Source organism: Tupaia chinensis, unplaced genomic scaffold (genome assembly GCF_000334495.1).
Source record: "Tupaia chinensis unplaced genomic scaffold, TupChi_1.0 Scaffold138812_1, whole genome shotgun sequence".
Lineage (NCBI taxonomy): Eukaryota > Metazoa > Chordata > Mammalia > Scandentia > Tupaiidae > Tupaia > Tupaia belangeri.
In genome coordinates this window covers 1558771-1564449 of record NW_006198705.1, presented here as the reverse complement: position 1 = coordinate 1564449, position 5679 = coordinate 1558771, and the positions used below count along the sequence as shown (strand labels likewise).

Here is a 5679-nt window from a genome sequence, read left to right as displayed (position 1 = left end):
AGCAGTTAGCGTAATGGCTATGTCGCTGGACTCCCACATAGCCGACCACAGTTCGAGTCTCAGACCCAGCGGCTTAAACTCAAGATCCTGAGAGGAGAATGGAGGAGAAGGGATTGCTGCGTGGCCATCCCCCCTGGGGGGTGATTTCTCACTTTCTGTCTCTCTATCTCTCTCTGTCTGGCGAGCGCACACACCCTATAGCAAAAACAAACAAACAAACAAAAACAAAAACAAAAAAACTCTCTCCAAAAAAAAAAAAAAGAAGTAAACTGGGGAACCAGCAGTTGGCGTAATGGCTATGTCATTGGACTCCCATGTAGTCAACCACACACTTTTTAAAATTGTGTTGTTCTCTGACCATTTTGTTGTTTTATTGAAGAACCTAGGAGACTACCACGTACTGGATCAAGAGGAAAGAAAACAAAAGCCCCCTCTCCTCCATCTCCTTCCTCCTTGTTCCCCCCAATGAAAAAACCTGTATTAAATCCTTCTTTGGGCATAAGAATCCTGAAGCTGATTTGTGTTTGAGAACACGGGACTGATCCTCCCAGCTCAGGGCCAATGTGGAGGAAAAGTCCAATTATGAAGTAAGTTCATGGAAAATACATACTGCGAAAAAGCTCTACATCTATTTCAAAAGTTTTATTTATTTGTAATAGAGCGTGTCTATGTGTACGTATATGTGTGAGAGAGAAGTGTTTCTCCAAAGTGAATATGGTCATGCCAAAACCCGCTTCTCCACTCCTCTAGCCAATAGGATCATGGTCATTCCTGTATGTGCTCCGTGTTTCAAGCTGATTGGACCAGGAATTCAAACCACTGTTGCTACGTGGGGTCCAGTCTCAGGTAATACTGTACTGCTACACTACAGACCCAGTCCTCGAAATATTTTTACTCCAAAATAAACTCATTCTTTTTGAGAGGTTTTTGGCATATGGCATGTGTGCTTGCCAGAAAGTCAGTCAGTCCTGTAAGTCTCTGATTTAAAGAAGGGTATTCCCAGACTCAGTGTCAATTTTCCCAGTCAGTTACGCTTCCTCATTTCTTATACCTCATGAAGTGAAATGAACAGCCACAGCAATAGGGAACTGAAATCATCTGGAAATATTCAATTCCTGCCCAATATCCTTTGCTATTAATTTCATTCATCTTTTAGAAGCCACTTCAAACCCTTTTGGGAATGAGACAGATATACATAATTAAGCAGTGTGCGTCTAGTTGCATTCCAGGAAGAATTAGCATTTCTTCTAACGTGGAGCTCATCATCATTGGAATTAATTCATCTGAAAACACTCTCTTCAATTCCATTTTTTCTCAGTGTGAAAAACACGGACTACCTGTCAAAACCTGTTTCTATGAAAGGGGCCAAAAGAAACAAAATTAATCACCAAGAGCTATTATCAGGGAGTAAAAGATTACATGAAGAAGGCCTCTGAAGAGTAGACACTGCTTACGCTGCATGCGGGTGTGGTTATGGGTGTGGAATACATGGATATCATGTGAGCCTTGGCTGTTTGCCGCAAGCATGCCTACACAGCCACCCTGGGTAGACCAGTTATCTCAGAGCGATTGGCTTTAAGCAAAACCATCTCACGCTGTGGTCTGAGAAGAGCCGTGTGGGCTCTACCACAGCAGCTACTTTTCCTCTGAGTCTGTCTTTTCAATGCAATGCACCAACAAAGCAAGGAAGTGATCTGACCTACTGGCAGGCCGGGATTTGCTGATGCTGAACTTGGAGTGGAGTTTTAGGAGTATAATCAGACGCAAAAGAGATGTTGGTCTGCTGGACTTAAAAACAGGTTGTTAACAAAGAGCAAAACTACAGTTTGTAATTGCTTAGCTTCTAAACTAGAATGTACTTTAGTCTAAAGATGGCCGTCAAGACCAGCATTGGTTTTCTAGAATATGTGTATTTGGGGGGTTAGTGAGAGTAAGTAAGAAAGACCCTCACACATAAATTTTATGTACACATATATGCATGCACACACATGTGCACACATACATACTCCTTGCTCAGAGGTCCCATATAAGCATTATAAGCAATTTTAAAACACTTTAAGGGAGTCTGATGGGGGCATAGTGGTTAAACACAACATTCTTCAAGAATGACCCACATGGAGGGACCAGCAGTTAGTGTGATGGCTATGTCGCTGGACTCTCATGTAGTCAACCGTGGTTCGAGTCCTGGACCCAGTGACTTAAACTCACGCTGGCTGCGTGCCCAAGATCCTGAGAGGAAAATGGAGGAGAAGGGATTGCAGTGTGGTCATCCCCCCGGGGGGGTGATTTCTTGCTTCTGTCTCTCTGTCTCTCTCTGTCTTTCTGGCGAGCTCATGTGCCCTATAGCAAAAACCTCTCTTAAAACAACAAAGAAAAGAATGACCTACATGGAAAGGTTCTAGGTTTTTGTCCAGAGACTTCCCTGAGTACAGTGAGCGTGCACAGACAGGCCCACAATCTGGGACTGGCTGAGGTGAGGGGTGGATCAGGGCATGGAGACCCTGTCTGGAATGCTGTCTCTCTGCTTCTGTCTCTCTTACTCATGGAAGGAAGACACAAATGAAGTTAAGCAAAAAGTTTTTAAGTAAGAAGAAAGCAACTATTCTAGATATTCTTAGTTTCATAACAACTGACCCGAATTAGATATTTTTGAAAAGTGATACCTTCTCCACTCTTATCTCTTTAAAAATGTAATTACTTAATTTCTCAGTCTTGGCCCTGTGACTTCTGCTCTAAGCTAAGTTCAGGTCATTTTGAATGTTTCAGTTAGAGAGCTCCTGGGGAAAAAAAAAAAAAAAAAAAACACCTCAATTTTCTTCCTGTCTGAATAAGCATCAGACAATTCTTAAGAACTAGTACAAATGTGCTTAATTTCATAAAAGTCACTTCTCGAACCAAAACACAGGCATTTGTCCCATTGCCCAGAGCTCTTTCTGTCTCGGTTCACTGAACCCTTTTTGCCTGGGCAGAGTTTAAGTCCCCCTGGTGAGGTGTATGCAGGCACCAGATAATTCAGCAGTTGACTGAAATACCTGGGATGTGAAGACAACTCACTTCGTTAATTTGGGCTGGACTTGGACATAAATATTCAGGCCAACTAGGGAGGAGAGAAAGGTGAAGTTAGAGGCTTTCACTGATATGGCCATACCTGCAATGAACAGACCTGAGTATGACAATAAAAAAATACAGAATCAAGAACTCAAGATGTGATGATTTGCTTTAAAAAAGAAGGATTATGTTGTTTTTTTTTTAAGAGGTTTTTGTTATAGGGCACATGCGCTCACCAGACAGACAGAGAGAGACAGAGAGACAGAAAGAGAGAAATCAACCCCCAGGGGGGATGGTCACGCCACAATCCCTTTTCTTCCATTCTCCTCTCGGGATCTTGGGCATGCATGCACATGCGCCCAGCATGAGTTTCAAGCCACCAGGTCCGGGACGCGAACCGTGGTCGACTACGTGGGAGTCTAGCGACATAGCCATTACGCTAACTGCTGGTCCCAGGATTATGTTCTTTAGAAAGCCTGATACTCCATATGTTTCTCTTGACTTGTAGTAAAATATGTTTCAATAGTATCTTTTTTTTCTCGTAATAGAGAGTATGGGCATGCACACCAGAAAGAGATAGAGACAGAGAGAGAGAGAGAGAGAGAGAGAGAGAGAGAGACACCTTTGACAGAGTCTTGCCACACTGCGATCCTCTTTCCCCAGTGCTGCTTCTAGCTCCTCCAGACCTTAGGGGCCCAGTGTGTTTTCAGGCTGTATTCATTTAAACTTTAATAGAGTCATTTAACATTCTAGTTGATGAGGACTTTGATGATCACTTCATTGTAGTAAATGTTGGTTGTGATGTTACTAACATTCTGGATCCCATGGAGGATCCAGACCCCCATGGTCTGCCTTGTGCTGTCCAGCATTGCAGTTCTGGACACTACAAGTTGCATTATCTGGCTGGTCCTCCTACATTATCTTCATGTAAAAATTCTCCCTTGTCCTTAGAGTAATCTTCAAGAAAGTTAGAATATTTGTGTCAGGAATCAAAGAGAAACACCACACTTCCCCATCCCGATGAGTTTCTTGAGTTTCCAAAAGGAAGACCACAGGGGACAAGGAATAAAAGCAATGCCTTGGAAAAGGGGCTAAGGTCACCAAGGACTTAGGGCAGGGACCATGGTGGCAGGTGTGTCCATGCAGGTGGGTGGGGAGAGATTCAGGAATGGAGAGAACCAACTGGCAGACAGAGCATGCTGTCGTCTGGAAGCCAAGCCATGCCTGCTGACTGGGTCACACACTGCGGGTGGTGAGCACTGCTTTTCCTGTTCTCAGTGAACCAGGCCCCTCCATGAACACCTGCCTGCCCACTGCCTACAGATACGATGCCCAGCTCTATCCCACTCTTTTTTTCCTTTTCTTTTTTCTTTTATTGGAGACGTTTTTGCTCTAGGGCACGTGCGCTCTCCAGAAAGACAGAGAGAGACAGAGAGACAGAAAGTGAGAAATCAACCTCCAAGGGGATGGCCATGTCACAATCCCTTCTCCTCCATTCTCCTCTTGGGATCTTGGGCATGCATGCACACACACATGCCCGGTGTCAATTTAAGCCACTGAGTCCGGGACTCGAACTGGGTCCGGTGACTACATGGGAGTCCAGCGACGTAGCCATTACGCTAACTGCTGGTCCCTCTATCCCACTTTTTGATGAGCCCGCTCAGGTCAGCCTCATATGATCTCCTTTGAATGACCCAAACCATGTAATGACCCCAACACAGAATGGGACCTTGCTACTTAATAATGTTGTTGGGGACAAATCTCAGCCCCTTTATGTGGATAAGGGTATGTAGTGAAATACACCACCCATCACAAATCTATGTCCCTTCTATACATGTATAGAATATAGTTCAGAGGGACCAGAAGATGGCCTAATGGTTACGTCGCTGGACTCCCACGTAGTCGATTGCAGTTTGAGTCCCGGACCCAGTGACTTAAAACTCACACCAGGCATGTGTGTGTGCATGCCCAAAATCCTGAGAGAAGAATAGAGGAGAAAGAATTGTGGCATGGCCATCCTCCCAGGGGTGATTTCTCTCTTTCTGTCTTTCTATCTTTCTGGTAAGTACACATGCCCTAAAGCAAAAATCTCTCTTTAAAAAAAAAAAAAAGAAAAGAATGTAGTCTAGCTACATCTTTTCAGAAACATATCTATTTCATAAGGTAAGGGGCAATGGAATTCAACCTTTGTCTTCTTTTTTAAAAAAATAATTATTGTATTTAACTTTATTTATTTTAATTTGAACACAGAGGGACAGAGGGAGGGAGAGAGAGAGAGAGGGAAAGTGAAAAAGCAAGACACCAGGTCTAGGACTCAAACCACAGTTGGCATGTGGGAGTCCAGTGCCCTTAACCACCATGCCACCTGCCGGCCCCAACCTTTGTCTTCTGAACCAAGAGTTCACCTGGTGCTAAGAGGCTGACTGTGTGCTTAGATCGAGACCATACAGAAGAGACACGATATTGACCATGGAGGTATAGGCAGATACCTAAAGAAGCAAATGTTGACCAAGTCTCCTTCCACGACTGCATGAACAAGCCCGAAGGACCCCAATCTCCTTTTCGTTTACTCATAGAATAACATGGGGACCAGTCTAAAAAGTCTCTGATACATTCAGAACAATACATACA

General features: G+C 43.9%; 1 long non-coding RNA gene across 1 annotated transcript in view; it reads left to right on the top strand.

Annotated features, from left to right (window-relative positions):
• The window catches only part of LOC102469248 (uncharacterized), a 53735-nt gene extending 53236 nt beyond the window's left edge, over positions 1-499 (top strand). Inside the window, exon 3 of the long non-coding RNA XR_336461.3 lies at positions 380-499. This is a non-coding gene — a long non-coding RNA (uncharacterized LOC102469248). The remainder of the gene's footprint in view (positions 1-379) is intronic.
• The last annotated feature ends 5180 nt before the right edge of the window (positions 500-5679 follow it).